General features: G+C 47.7%; 1 long non-coding RNA gene across 2 annotated transcripts; it reads right to left on the bottom strand.

Moving 5' to 3' along the window:
* Positions 1-969: 969 nt before the first annotated feature.
* Positions 970-15373, bottom strand: LOC111096714. 2 transcript variants are annotated; one of them, XR_005362269.1, is made up of 3 exons: positions 15240-15373; positions 14469-14728; positions 970-1570 (listed from the first exon to the last, which is right to left on the bottom strand). It is a non-coding gene; the product is annotated as an uncharacterized LOC111096714 (long non-coding RNA). The 2 variants fall into 2 exon arrangements; XR_005362268.1 differs by lacking the exon at positions 15240-15373 and having other exon boundaries at positions 14469-15217.
* Positions 15374-15875: the final 502 nt, after the last annotated feature.

The raw sequence follows: 15875 nt of genomic DNA, 5'->3' as shown, positions 1-15875 counted from the left end.
ACGAATCCAGCAAAACGAGGACTCAGAGATGAGACAACGAAACAGCAGGATGAGAGAGAGGAGGAGGGAGATCCCAAGGCAAGGTCATGATAGAATTAAAGTATCAACTGGAAATAAGAACAGAATAAATACTGTTGACATTTGAATTGTGATGTTCAGGAGAGGTTAGAGGCTTATGATCATCACCATGAATATAAATGAGAACAGGAAAGAAATAGATGTTGGAGAGAGAAAAGCAGTATTAAATAAAAGGATGATTGATGGGCCTGAGAGGAGAGAGCCCAACACGCAGGACAAAGGTGTGTGCAGATGTATGATCAGTCAAATTTCCTTGAAAAGAAGGGCTGCGTGCACAATTGAGCAGAATAAACCGTGTTCCTAGAAAATGTCAGGCAGAAATGAGTGGACTTTGGTGATGAAGAAAAGATTCTTTGAGGCACCTGGATGGCTCAATGGTTGAGCATCTGCCTTTGGCTCAGAGCATGATCCTGGGGTCTTGGGATCGAGTCCTGCATTGGGATCCCCACAGGGAGCCTGCTTCTCCCTCTGCCTATTCTCTGCCTCTCTGTGTGCGTGTGTCTCTCATGAATGCATAAATAAAAATATCTTTTTTAAAAAATTAGAAAAAAATTCTTCAACCATTTTCACAGAAAAACCAAACCACTCCAGGTGAGCAACAACAGGCCATGGGACTCTGTCTCCCACATACAGTGACATTCCAGGTAGGGAGATGGAGCCAGGGGAAGGCCGTCTACCATTGTTGCTGGCTTGTTTAACCTCTAACTATCTGGCATTAGCTGGCAAACCTGAATGTGTACCTTGGCTGCAATCTTACTGATTTCACACTTGGATATATTATATATATTCTACAAAAGTGATCGCAGTTATGCGGGAAGTCAGGCACAAGAATGTTCGTAACAGTACTGCTTGTGGTAGGGGAAAAAAAAAAAAAAACAGAAGCAACCTGACTGTCCGCTGAATGGGTAAGGACATTGCAGTTTATTCATAAATTCATACATTGATTATGCTCCTTACCGCAGCCATAATAAATGAACCACAAACACACACATCCGTGTTGCCGAGTCTCAGAAACAGGCTGTGTTTATCACATTAAAAAGCAAACAAAATTAAAAAAAAAAAAAGCAAACAAAATTAGGTGGTGTATCACTGGAAGATAATGTCACGGTCCATCTCCGAAGGAACTAGGGTAGTGCTTCCCTGTGAGGACTGGAGTGGGAGGTGAGCATGGGAGGAGCACAGAGAGAGCACCCACAGCAGCGACGCTCCAGGTTCCAGCTGCCTGATGAGTTCATGCGGTGTGTTATGATGACTTTTCATCTGTACATTATTCACATTCCTGCAGGTGTCAATATTTCAGAAGAATAAAGGAAACAATATTCTAAACATTTCACAAGGTCTTTTTAATCACTAGGGAAATAACTAGGGAAGAAAGCAGCACTGTAAGGAGAGCATGACCAAGAAGGATAGCCAGACGAGGTGCCACTTCAGTAGGAAGACAAAAGGCAGGTGTTCACAAAGGGCTTAGGGAATGGAGCACCCTTAGTCCTTCCTGGAAAAAAAAAAAAAAATAACCTGCTTGTTATAAAATCAAGCCTGTAGGGAATGAATGAAATGAAGAACCAAGAATGGAGAGATCACTGTAAAAGACCTGGGGGAGAATACTGAATCCATTTAAATATAGAATTGTTGCTGGGATGCCTGGGTGGCTCAGCAGTTGAGCATCTTCCTTTGGCTCAAGGCGTGATCCTGGGGTCCTGGGATCGAGTCCCGTATTGGGCTCCCTGCAGGGATCCTGCTTCTCCCTCTACCTATTTCTCTGACCCTCTCTGTGTCTCTCATGAATCAATAAATAAAATCTTTTTTAAAAATACAGAATTGTTGCTAAAAAGAAAAGAAAGACTGCCTAATAGAACATACATGTTATAAACCTGGACAGTGTGTAGAAACAATAATGCAATTTTCTGCTAGAAACCAGGGAAGGGCTTTCATATCTGGCCATGTCGGAGGGACAGGTACTAGAAATAGTGGGCAGCTTAAACAACAACAACAACAACAAAAAAAAAATGGGCAAGCAGCTGAGACACCTGTTTCTAGAAATTGGACAACCAGCAACATGGGGCTGAGGTGGTAGAGAGCAGGGGCGCACACAGGTGGCCCCACATCCCCCAGGGCTTCTTTCTCCTGGAGCCACCCTCTAAGCCCACACAAGTAGATGCAGAGACAGATGGTCTCGGTAAACTGGGGGCAGAGCTCAGTGGTAAGGGTGGCTGAGGGCCCTGGAACTGGTGGGGACAGAGATGAGGAGAGGAGGGACACTGAACTGTCCAGAAGTCAGGGGGTTTGGCCCCTGCATGGTCTTAGACAGAGGGTGGATTCTGGGGGAAAGCCAAAAGCTGCCTGGAGACCCCCAAGGTGGAGCAGGGCTATGAGCAGCCTGCCTTCCCACCAGCCAGAGTGCATGGACTCTGCTGAACACCCACCCGCCTGGCTGGACCCTGGGAAGAAAGACACAGGAAGCGAAAGTGTTGTGGCCATGGAACCTGCTGATGGTCTAAAGTCTGAATTACCAAAAACAATATTGAGTTCAGAGGCAAAACATAAATCAGGGTAAGGAAACAAAACACTTTAAAAAATATTTTATTTATTTATTCATGAGAGACAGAGAGAGAGAGGCAGAGACACAGGCAGAGGGAGAAGCAGGTTCTCTTCGAGGAGCCCCATGCGTGACTCCATCATACAGGGATCACAACCTGAGCCAGAAGCAGATGCTCAACCACGGAGCCACCCAGGCATCCCAGAGCTGGTTCTTTAGGGCAATTAATGCCTTCTCTGTTTAAATGACTTGCATTTGGTATTTATTTTCTATGCATCATCTCTCCTTTCAATGTTTTCCATTACAAATGTCTACTTCAGGTAGAGATTTTTTTCATTACTGAAATATATAATCTACAAGCATCATATATTTCCTCTTAACAACCATAAATTGTGCATTTATTATTATATCCTTTTTAAAAAGGGCAGCTTCTGAAAAACCTATTATAAAACCCTACCACAGAAACATGACCCATCGTTTGTTATTATGTCATTCATTCACATTTAAAAACAAGTAAATTAAGTGTGAAAATGCAGGATATGATTTGGGGGACATCCCAAGAATTCCTGGGAATGATTTGTGCCTGAATCCCAAGGATTAATGTTACTTCTTTATCTGATAAAATTCTGCATGTTCTTCAAATTTCAGCTCACATGTTCTCTCCTTTAAATTTTTCTGTATTTAAAGTAGGCCAAAAATGTTCTGTATTAGCCAAGGCTGATTATTGCAAATGTGTGAAACCCAACATAATCTAGTCTTGGCAAAGGGGTGCTTTACCGGCTGATATAACTAGGAGTGGTTGTAGCTTCAGGCATAGCTGGCTCCAGAGGTTTAGAATGCCATGATTCCTCTCTGTGTCTCTCTGTTTCTTTTATCTCCCTGTCCTTCTCCCTCCCTCCCAGCTTTATCCTCTGACATAGGTTCAGTCTCTCTCTACTTACAGTTAGAGATAGTCACTAGGAGCTCTAGGCATGCCTTTTCCTTAAAACTCACGATCCTAGACCAAGAGAGAATGAAAGCTTTTCTGGTAGGTCTGATGAAAGTCCTCAGTAACTTTCTGATTGTCCCCTTGTGTGTCACCTGCTCACCCCTGAGCCAGTGATTGTTGCCGGGGATGTAGATACTGTGATTGGCCATACATGGGTCACTGGCTCTTATCTGGGATCAGCCCTACCTGCCTAGTGGAAGGGATGAGATACTGGGTGTAGGGGAGCCACGGATGTCCACCAGACCTTCCATTCTTCTCTCCCGCCCCAAAAGAGATCAGCACCTCCATGTCCACACCCCCATAACTGCTGTTCCTCCTGGGTTACATCATCTCCCACGGTTCGCTGCTGTGCGCATGCCCTTCTCCCCTCCATCCGCTCCCATGGGGGCCGGCCTTCCTCCTTTTGGCATCGGGCATCTAGCACGTGCCTGGCCTGTAGCAGGTGCTCCACAGCTAAAGTTTATTGGCATTTTTTTGTAGGGCACCATCCACAGTTCTCTATGAACTGCTCACTCTTGACAGCCATACTATGATGTAGGTAGTATCAACCCCCATTTAAATATTTATGGAATAAATGGATAAAGATATGTCACGGCTTAAAAAGGTTACAAGCCGAACCCAACGGGTGCTTGTCACAGTCCCATAGACTTGGTGCCATCAAAGAGGCTATTGTCTTATGCGCCCTTCCTTGAAGGTAGTGAGGGTGACCAGAGAATGAGGCTGGGGTGACCTCCATCGGTGGGTCTCCGCCATCTCCAGTGATGAGGGCACAGAGACAGGGGGCCCCGGCTGCCAGTCACTCCCTGGCCCATAACATCATAAAATTTCCGGGCTCCCCCTGAGGCCAACAGACAAAAGAACAACTGCTTTTTGGAGTAAGTAATCCTGATACTGGACATAGTCCAAAACACACAGAAGGAATCCCTCTGGCAGATCAGCCGTGGAGTTCCAAAGCCAGAGAGACCTTAAAAATCACCTAAGACTATGCTATTGTTTTCAAGATGAGGAAGCAGAGGCCCGTAGAGGTTAAAGCAATCGTCCAAGGTCGCACAGCTAGTTAGTACGGAAATGAGAAACTGGAAGTAGAGCCCAGGTCACTTTCTGTGTTCCCCAAGGCTTCACCTCCCCTAAATCTTTGTTCAGAGGGTTCACAACCCCGACTGGAAGCATCTCTGGGAGGACAGCCTCCATGCGTGGTCCTCAGCTCCCTGCAGACACACTCAGGAGGAGCCTTGGCTCAGGGATAGTCAGAGGTGGGAGCCCCAGGACACGGCTCGGCAGCCTAGAACCTTCCGTGCTCAGAGTGGTGGAGCTGTGAGTGCACCCAGGACCTGGATGCAGCCCCACTAGAGAGGCGTGTGGCATTCCCTCCAGAGCAGGATGGTGCCTGGTATTTAGCCCCTGTTCGGATCAGCCAAGCAAGCAAAGGACCTTCTGCACCCCCCCCCACCCAACCAGCCTCCACAGGGATCCTCCCCCTGCCTCCGCCCTCCCATCAGGGGCAGCCTGCATGCTCTGAACCCCTCCACTAACCCTACCGGCCCGCCAGGTGGCTTCTCCAGCCTTGGGATGACCTTTAGCAGGTTGCTGGGGTTTCCAGCTTAATTCGAAGCTATCATTCTGCCTTGTTCTGAAGTTTAGGTTTGGGCCTGACCAGAATATCAACATGTGTGCTGGGCTGGCTGCTGCTCTTCATGACACACCAAACACCCCAAAACCCTCAGTCTCCATGGTAACAGCCCCTCACCTGATGCACGTGGGCCCCAGGGCAAGAGCACAAATAGAGCCCCTCATGCTCTGTGTCTAAATAGTGAGAGGCAATAAATCACACCAATAAGCTCCTAAATAAGACAAATTCCACTCTTGTATTATTTTTATAGCAAAAACATTTAAAAATATGTGTAAAGCTATGATTTTTATGTGACCATAAGTCACCAAAATATCAAAGACATCCACATTTTATTATTGTAGGACATGCCTGCTGTTTGATGATGGACTGGTGGTTTCTAGATGAGTAACAAGATAAAGACATGCATAATTCACATATTATCATAGTATTTGGTCCATATAAATTTTTTGAAAGACTTTGAGAGAGAGAGAAAGTCAGAGTCAGGGGGTGGGGACAGAGGGAGAGGTAGAGAGAGAGGGTCTCAAGCAGACCATACCTTGCCCCCCAAGCTCAGAGCCTGGCATGTGACTTCATCTCATGACCCTGAGATCATGACCTGAGCTGAAACCAAGAGTCAGATGCTTAACCAGCTAATCCACCCAGGCACCCCTCCATATAAATTGTTTTCATTTTAGTAACATTATTCATTATAATTATAATTAGATATTCACATAATTTATTTTCCAAACAGTAATGATCTAAAGGGTAAATAATAAAAGCAATTATATTCAAAGTACACAAAATTTTATTTTTTTCACAAAATTTTAGTATATTTTCACAAAAATATAAAGGAAACATAAAATGACATGTTTTTTTAGAAAATTATTTTTCTTTTTCTTTTTAATTTTTTTATAAATGTAATTTTATGTATTTATTCATGAGAGACACAGAGAGAGGCAGAGACATAGGCAGAGGGAGAAGCAGGCTCCCTGTGGGGAGCTTGATGTGGGACTCCATCCTGGAACTCCAGGATCATGACCTGAGCCAAAGGCAGCCATGCAACCACTGAGCCATCCAGGTGCCGAAAATTATTTTTCTTTTAAGATACTTAAATATCAAAATAAAATAAAATAAAATACTTAGATATCGAGTGCCTGGTTGGTTCAGTCAGTAGAGTATGTGACTCTTGATCTCAGAGCTGTGAGTTTAAGCCATGTTGAGCATGGAACCTACTTTAAAAAGCTAAATAAATAAAATTTTAAAAAATCTCTTTAAAAAAATTAAAAATGAAAAAATAAAATATATAAACTTGCCAATTAAAAGTAAAAGCCGGGATGCCTGGGTGGCTCAGCGGTTGAGCTTCTGCCTTCAGCTCAGGGCATGATCCTGGGGTCGTGGGACTGAGTCCGGCATTGGGCTCCTCGCAGGGAGCCTGCTTCTCCCTCTGCCTGTGTCTCTGCCTCTCTCTCCATGTCTCTCGTGAGTACATAAATAAAATCTTTAAAAAATAAAAAAATAAAAAAATAAATAAATGTGAAGACCAAATCGTTCTAATTAATGAATATAAACATTTTTATCAAAATTATTTAAATAAAATTTTTATAAACTCTTGAAAATTTAATTAAATCTTATTACATCTTTTTATAAAAATAAAACTATTTGCATCTTAGCCTTCCATACTTCACTAATTAACATAATAAAGAAAGTCGGGGTCTCATTTCATGCCAGTTACATGGGGATCAACACACACGCCATCCTCCTTACTCATCATTGTGTGTGTATGAATTCACCTACGCACTAACATTTTTGTAACCCCTGATCAATACTTGTAGTGCTTCCTGAGTCATTTGCAGACATGCCCAGCCTCATGATGACGGATCGCCTGATGCGTGTGCTCCAAGCTAAGGTCCAATAAGATGGCACTCTGTCTCCTGTTTCACTCTTAAGTGCTGAGAACAAGTGTCCTTCCTGTGGTCTATTTAGTCCCACATTTCTCAACTTTCTGTGCTTTTTAGGGCGTGGCTTTGCTGTCTGAATTGGTCCCCAAGCACAGAGTGGTGTGCAGTGCAGCAATCCTGAACCTAGAAGGCTGTGAAGTGCCTATAGAGAAAACTGTGTTAGCTACGTCTTATTCAGGCACGAGTTCAAGGTCAGTGAAACAACAGTATGTACTAAATATGGTTTCTCTATACAGAAACACACATAAAACAAGGTATGTACCAATCAGTTGACAAAGATACTGTGAGCAGAGACACGTAGGAATCTGGTCCTGCGTTTCCAGTAGGAACAACAGTTTGGAATCAGTCACTCAATGTTTGTGGTGATCTTACAGACCACGATCACTGCAAGTCATGAGCACCAACTGTGTATACAGATTAAAGGGTTGGTTAGCACTGCAGAATGTTCCATGACCGGCTTGCTCAGCTGAGGCAAACTGCTCTCTGAGGGCCTCCAGAACCACGCCTGGGAGCCCACGGTGCTGGAGGCCCTCCTGGAAATGCTGCTGTGTGGCCCATGAGCACGTCCCACCCACACTGGGCAGAGGGCTGAGCCACTTAACTAATTCATCTCTTACCCGCATTCTTCCAGTGCTCAGATGTCCCTGCTCCAGAAACAGCATCCATCCGCAGTTTTGGCAGCCACACAGCCCATAAGCTCGTGGCCTTCAGATGGAATCACCTTGTGTTTTGAAAATACAGGGCAAGAGGAATGGAGAAGCCCTTCTCTGGGGGCCTGACCACTATTGGTCAACACAATGGACCTTTAGGGTTACAGACCCCGCTGTGTCAGCTCTGAGCCCCAGAGCCCAGGGACTAAGCCTCCTGTGTGTTGTTGGATACACCACACTTTGCTTGCCGGGCAGAATGGGGTGCGGGCTGAGGACAGTCTCCTGCACTCCGAGGCCTGGGAGGCATCCAGACCCAAAACTGCATCCACGTGGGTCTCTGTCTTTTATCACAACCCAGTGCCATCAGCTCTGAGGCTCTGGTGGTACGGTGAAATGCTATATGCAAGTTTTTTCAGAAGAGTTGTGTTTGTGTTAAATCGCCATTGTGGTCCCCTTTTTGTAAGAGGAAGTTTGTTGTTTTGGAGAAGGGACAGGAGATGGTTCTCTCTGGTCCCCCAGCCAATGGACTTTAAAACCTAGAGTAGTTTCTTTCTTTCTTTTTATTTTTTTAAGGAAAATGTGTATTGCTTGGCCCACAGTCCCTTGTGCTAGCTCTTTGCCCCAGCTTCTGGAAGACAAAGATTGTCTCATTAGGGAATTCTAATGGTTTTCCAGGAGGTGTTATACTCTGCTGTTCTCTTTTTCCTCATTCTTCCCTCATTTGCCTTTTTGCTTCTTATTTCCATCTTACAGGGCTTAGCATCCAGGACTGCTGGTCGCTAGCTGTGTGACCTTTAGGAAGTCCCTCGGTGCCTCCATTCTGCATTCACACATTGGGGACGCTTGTGCCCAGCACAGAGCTGGTGAGACACTGACAGCCTCTCCGTTACATGTGGACCAGGGCTGGCACGCATTCCGGGCCTTGTGGCAGGGGCGCAGAACTAATCTCTCTACTCTCCTCTATCAAGAGAATTTCATTGAGCCTGGAGCCCTTCACAGGTTAACAAAATAAGGAATCACTAAAGATTAATGTCACTTTCCTGTGGTCCTGGTGGGACCCTGGGAAGAGCGGGGAGAAACCAAAGCTGACCCTGGGCAGGTCGCACTCCTTCTAAACTAAGAAAATAGTTTCTCATTACACATAGTGCCGGAGAGTGAAATGAAACATAGGAGCCTATGAACAAAAGAACATGGGTCTTGAGCTAATAGCATCTCCAGGTTTTGGGTCTGTCTCACGGGAGTGGGAATCCCAACAATCCTGGCAGGCCTGGGGAGTGAGGGCAGTATCCTGGGGCAGCCAGAGCATAGGGGAAACCGGGAACTGAACCCCGATATGTGCGGGGCAGGGGGAGCACTGGGGAGCCGGGTGGATCTCACCCAGGGATGGGGGGGTGAGGTGGAGGTCTGATGCAAGACATGGGAAGAAGGAAGCTGGGGTGAGTAGGCAAGAATCTGAGACAGGTTGGGGCTAGGGGTTTACTGGAAGGGTAGGTGGAACTCATGTAATTGACTGGGAGCTGGAGAACCGGACTGGGACCACCCAGGGAGGATGCCCAGCCCACCCAGCAGCCGTCCACTTCGGCCTCCAGTGTCATCACCCGGCACGCAGTTGTTGCTACCCAGACCCCTGACACCTGTCCATGTCCCCCAGGACACTTGCAGCCCACCTCTGTGCTGGATCCTCCACCATGGCCCTGACTGGTCCTGTGACTCACTGTGCTGAGTCCTGAGTAAGATGCTGCTGATCTCAAGCATCCCTGGCCCCTCCCTGGCCCTGACCTGTGCCGTGACTCCCCCAACTGAGGGCCATTCGGCAGCGGGTGACCCTTGTGTCCCTCTGCACACCTGGTTTTACCAAAGATTTATTGAGCTCCCACTCCCCATCAGGGGACAGGTCACAGCTTCCATTCTCAAGAAGCTTGCATTTAGAGGGGGAGAGAGAAATCGCCAGGCACATTGCAAACCGAGAGACAGATGTGATGAGCACAGCAGCCCAGTGAAAGGTGGTAAGAGGCTCTGGTCACCACCTTGGGGGTGGGGGCCTCCCAGGAGGGGTCTGAGCCAAGGCCCCAGAGTAGGAGAATGGAGTGGCCTAGAGCCAAGGCAGCTACCTGTTCTGAATTGGAAGAGCATGGTCTTGGGTACCGACTCCAGCGGAGTGGGCTGCTTAGAGCACTTGGCGGGGAGTAATTTTTAGACTGAATCACAGCTTGGTGGAAGAGTGTAGTTCCGAAGGAATGAAGTGGTGGGGGGTGGCAGGATGCCACCTGCGAAATATCAGGCCTGTCTTATAGGTGGTGGTAGGGGTGTAAGATACTGGTGCCTGTGTTGGAAGCTCCATACAGCATGACTGTGACAAGCACAGAGTGATGGGTGTTGATTCATGGGTCAGCTAGCACAAGGAGCTCTGCCTTAGCTGATGGGATTTCCTGAAATGGGGACCTGCTCTCAGTGAAGCTCTGGATAAAGTGGAGGCCAGTGTTCCCTGGAAAGCCTGTCTACTGTACATTGCGGAGAAGGTGCTCTGGGGGCACCTACCTGGCTCAGTTGGTTAAATGTCTGACTCTTGGTTTTAGCTCAAGTCATGATTGCAGGGTTGTGGGATCCAGCCCCATGTTGGGCTCCCCGCTCAGCATGGAGTCTGCCTGAGATTCTCTCTCCCTCTCCATCTGCCCCTCTCCCTGCTCACATGTGTGAGCTCTCTCTCTCAAATAAATAAATAAAATCTTTGAGAAAAAAAGAAAAAGAAAGGAAAGGTGCTCTGGGTTTTCACTTGAATGGATTAGCTTCTGGGCTCCATTGTCTGTAGTCAGGTGTATCAGATGCCCCGTGTCCGCTCAGACCCTCCTCATGTATGCACTTTCCATGGCTGCAGTAACAAATTTCCACCAAACATAGCCACTCCTAACATGCTTAAGTCACTCTTAACATGCTTATTCTCTTACAGTTCTAGAAGCCAGAAGCCCCAAACCAGCTTCTGTGCTGAAGTCAAGGAGTTCCCGAGGCTGTTTTTTCTCTGACTCAGACTCTCAGGGGCCGCTCTTATCAGAGGTGTGGTGATGCCATCAGGCCACACCAGATGACCCAGGGCAATCTGTCCACCTCAAAGTCCTGCACACGAGCACACCTGCAAAGTCCCTTTTGCTGCAGGGCAACACATACAGGTTCTGGGGATCGGACCGATACTCTGCCTGCCAGACTGGTATTCCAGCTCTTGTGCTGCTCACTCCTGTGCAGACTTCGGCCTTTAGCAAAGGGGGGTTTGCCTGGGGGACACTCCAGGACTCCGACTTTCTGTTCTGGCTTCTCCATGTCGTGGCTGCTGGAGGGGAGGGGGGGCTCTCTTTTTATATATATATATCTTTTTTTAAGATTTTATTTATTTATTCATGAGAGACACAGAGAAAAAGAGGCAGAGACATAGGCAGAGGGCTTTGTGCACAGAGCTTGATGCAGACCTTGATCTCAGGACCCTGGGATCATGCTCTGAGCCGAAGGCAGACACTCAACCACTGAACCACCCAGGCATCACCCAGGGGGGCTCTCTTTTTTTTTTCTTTTTTTTTTTTTATTGGTGTTCAATTTACTAACATACAGAATAACCCCCAGTGCCCGTCACCCATTCACTCCCACCCCCCGCCCTCCTCCCCTTCTACCACCCCTAGTTCGTTTCCCAGAGTTAGCAGTCTTTACGTTCTGTCTCCCTTTCTGACATTTCCCACACATTTCTTCCCCCTTCCCTTATATTCCCTTTCACTATTATTTATATCCCTCAAATGAATGAGAACATATAATGTTTGTCCTTCTCCGACTGACTTACTTCACTCAGCATAATACAGGGGGGCTCTCTTACAGCACATGCACAGAGAGGAGGTGGCAAGGAGTGTAGCCTCTGGATATTCTCAGCCAGCAAGGAACCATGGGTGGATGCCTTCGCCTCTCCTTCTTCAGGCAGGATTGAACCTATGACTACCAGTGGCCTTTCTCCTTCTTTATGTCACCCTCTGGATTAGTCAGTGTTCTTTAGAGAAACAGAATGATGGGAGACCTACATCTGCGGGCTTCCCCAGCTATCTGAAAGTAAAGTGTTCCTACAAAATCTTTCACGAGCCCAACGGTGTACGATGAAGAAGCAGCTATCTTAATTTATATGGAAAATTATTTGAGCATTCCCAGACCCCCAAAAATAACCCCTGCAGGCCTTTCTAATACCATAAGGACTCATCTTGCTAATGGATGCACAAACCAAGTCAAGAAAAAGCACAGAGGCTCACAGACACAGTTCAAGGTTCTGGCGGCCCGATGCTGAGATGCTGCGTGTGGGTCCTGAGGAAGGAGCCGGGGGGCCCTTCTCACTGCTCCAGGTGCTGCCCCTGTAACAGCCTCCTGCAAAATGGATGCTGAGGCAATTTTTTCTTTTCACCTTTTCTCTTAAAAGTGAAAATAGTCTGTGAATATCTTTCAGTTAGTGAGAACAGGTACTAGCACAGATCTTTCATTAAAAAGTACATAACATGGGGATCCCTGGGTGGCGCAGCAGTTTAGCGGCTGCCTTTGGCCCAGGGCGCGATCCTGGAGACCCGGGATCGAGTCCCACGTCGGGCTCCTGGTGCATGGAGCCTGCTTCTCCCTCTGCCTGTGTCTCTGCCTCTCTCTCTCTCTCTGTGACTATCATAAAAAAAAAAAAAGTACATAACATGAACTTTCAAAAAGTGGGGGAAACCTTTATGTACATATCCTTTCATATACCTGTATATACCTTCGTGTGTGTGTGTGTGTGTGTGTGTGACACACAGGTGTTTTATTTATTATGAGGAACTAGAACTAGCTCACATGAGGATGGAGGCTGGGCACTTCCAAGATCTGCAGTTAGCAAGCTGGAGATCCAGGAGAGCTGATGGTGTAGTTCTATCCAAGTCTGAAGCCTGAGAAGCAGGAAAGCCTATAATGTACATTTCAGTTAGAATCTGAATCCAGGGCAGCCCCAGTGGTGCAGCGGTTTGGCGCTTCCTGCGGCCTGGGGTGTGATCCTGGGGACCTAGGATTGAGTCCCGCGTCGGGCTTCCTGCGTGGAGCTTGCTTCTCCCTCTGCCTGTGTCTCTGCCTTTCTCTCTCTCTCTCTCTCTCTCTCTGAATGAATAAATAAATCTTAAAAAAAATTCTAAAAAAAAGGAATCTGAATCCAGGACAGCAGAAGACCCATGTCCCAGCTCTAAGATGCAGAGAGAGTTGGACACAGCCAACTCAACCTTTTATCCTATTTAGGCCTTCAACTGATTAGATGAGGCCCACCCCATTAAGGAGAACAATCTGCTTTATACAGTCTATTAATTCAAATGTCAACCTCATCCAAAAACACCTTCACAGACACACCTAGAATGTTTAGCCAAATGTCTGGGCACTCTGAGGTCCAGTTGATTTGACATATAAAATTTATCATTAAATTCTCTCTGCTTCCTAAAATTGCCTCCTAAATAAGCCACACATAAGCTTATACTTTGAGCTCTGCTCCTTGGGACAACCCAGACTAAAACAACAGAGTTTTCACCAACATTGATGTCAAATAAGACATACATAAGTCTTGCAGGACTACAGAGTTCTCGTTGAGTAGAAAAGTCAACACATTACAGAATACTTAACATCCCTAGCACCTGCAAATGAAGTGCCAAGAACATGCACCATCCCCAATCACTGTGACAACCAAAAGAACCCTATACATCTCTGAAATGCCCCAAAGGGTAGTGCCACCCAAGCCACCCCTCCCTTCCCCCCCTTCTTTGATTGAAAAGCGTTTGTCTGGAGGAAGTAGCTTCAGGCACAGCTTAATCAGGATTCCAGATGTGTTTTCCTATTCTCTCAGCTACGCCCTCCCCCGTGGGTCAGCCTAATCCTCAGCCTGCCCTTCTTGGAGCTGCAGCTAAATCACCTGCAGCTGTTTTAGGAGCATATCCACATCCTACAGAGGACAGAAGTGAGAGCGGTCTGCCCCCACATTTCCAGCAAGATTCCTGAGATCCATCCTGACTGGGTCAGACGAAATCACGTAGCTGCCTCTCCTGCTGACTTGGTGGGAGTATAGAATTTTTTATGGGTTTTGGGGCCTCAGTCATGGTCCAGTCTGGAGTGGGACCCGGGGGGTGGAGTCTGTTGCTCTGAAGCCCATGGGGTGTGGCTGGTGATGCCTAGATAAAAATGTGTTGTCAGAAGGGGGAAAGGACCCTGGCTGGGGAGCTAATAAATCTGCACGATGGAGAATCTCAGTGCAGGCTGTTTGTGGGACCGTGGGGTGGGGATACGAGACCCTTGCATTCAGCAGATTTCACTGGTTCCCCTTGTTGCTTAGCCACGCCTACCAGACATCGTCCCCCATTACTCACCATCAGCTGGGAATGTCTGCCCGGTGCTGCTGGTGACCGAATTCCTCACTCTGAATCAACCCTGGGCACTCTGGTCTATACATCCATCTCCGTGGGACAGGGTGGCCTTAACTGGCCACTGTGGGAACACACACCCTCGTGGCGAGTGAGAAGAGGTTCCTGAGCCTGACCCATGGCAAATCTGCCAAAGCTAACTGTGACCACAGGAGGCCCTGTGCCCATGGCCCAGCAGCACCAACCCCCCAGCGACCCCAAGCGACCCCTGTCCATACCGCCACATTCCACTCGCCCTTGCCTTCTGCAGTGTTCTTAGTTCGATTTTCCCAACGAAGCAACTGAGTCTCACGGAGGCTCCATGGCTGTCCTGGGGGAACACGGCCAGTAGGTGAGCTGCCAAGAGTCGGAACCCAGTGTGTGTGACGACACGTCTCCTGTGATGCGCACCCTGCCTCTCCTTCCATCAGTGACATCAGCCTGCAGAGTTCCCTTCTCATCAAAGAGAGAGTCCGCTGTGTCCACAAAAGCGATGGCCCTTCATAACACCAGGATGGACGTAAACAACATATGTACTCCCCTGTGTCTTTGCCTCATCTTCTGAGTTTTTTGAAGGACCTTCTGGGGGGTGCCTGGGGGGCTCAGTCATTTGAGTGTCCCACTCTTGATTTTGGCTCAGGTCATGATCTCAGGGTCCTGGGATCAAGTCCTGCACATGGCCTGTTCACCGGGGTATTGGCTTGAGATTCTCTCTCTCCCTCTGCCCCTTCCCTACCCGCTCAAATAAATAATTCTTTTTTTTTTTTTTAAAACCCCTCTGTCCTTCTCTCCCCCATGTACCAACCAGCACAGTACGAGGGCCATGACTCAGCAGGGATGTTTGGTCGCTTCCAAAGACCAAATAAGGCCCGGGCCCCAAGAACAGCAATAAACCCCACAAGGTGTTGTCGATTTAAACAAAGTGAAAGCCGTGGTGGGGAGGATTTCTCTGCTACCACTGGAGCCTGTATGACTCCCAAAGGAAAAGACGGGGAACGGGTGCTGCCCACCTCTGTTTATTGGGAACGGTGCTCCTCTGCCAAGCCGCATCTCCATAATAGGGAAGAACAGTGCAGCCCTCTGGGGGAGTCTTTATTCCTGGAGCCGGAAAAGAGCTAACGGTGTTTCTTTGGTCTGCAGTGTGTCAGCCTGAGACTGCTCACTCCCGTCCTGTCCCTCTGCCCCACCCCCAACCCCTGGTGATTCTGGCCTGCTGCTGGCATGAAAATTTATCTCGCGTTTTGACACTGTTGAGACAATCCCCAGCACCTTCTTAGGGATGAGATGAACAGGAAGCTGCTGGAAATGGTATCAAAATTTCCGCGATGTGGGCAGCTGATCTTCTGAAGAATAAAATGGAGAAATCTGAACCCTCCTTGGTGGGAAGCCGAGGCCTGGAGGGGCTCTGCTGCGGGGCCAGTACACGGGCTGCTGCGATCCCAGTTGTCACTGCTGGCCACTGCGCTGTGAAGGAGGCCAGAGGCAGGGAGGCCGGGGTGGCTTGGAGTCCTGACAGCCTCTGAATCGTGAAGACGGCTGGCCATGTGCTGCATTCCTTGCTTGCCAGTTTTTTCTTCCCTAACAGCATCCCAATGTTGTCCTAAGAACCTAGGAGAGAGCTCTTGTTTTTGAGAGTCCCAGAAGTC

The sequence above is a fragment of the Canis lupus genome, chromosome 7 (assembly GCF_011100685.1).
Source record: "Canis lupus familiaris isolate Mischka breed German Shepherd chromosome 7, alternate assembly UU_Cfam_GSD_1.0, whole genome shotgun sequence".
Taxonomy (NCBI): Eukaryota; Metazoa; Chordata; class Mammalia; order Carnivora; family Canidae; genus Canis; species Canis lupus.
Note: the sequence above shows the minus strand (reverse complement) of the source record. Positions and strands in the feature narration are given on the sequence as shown.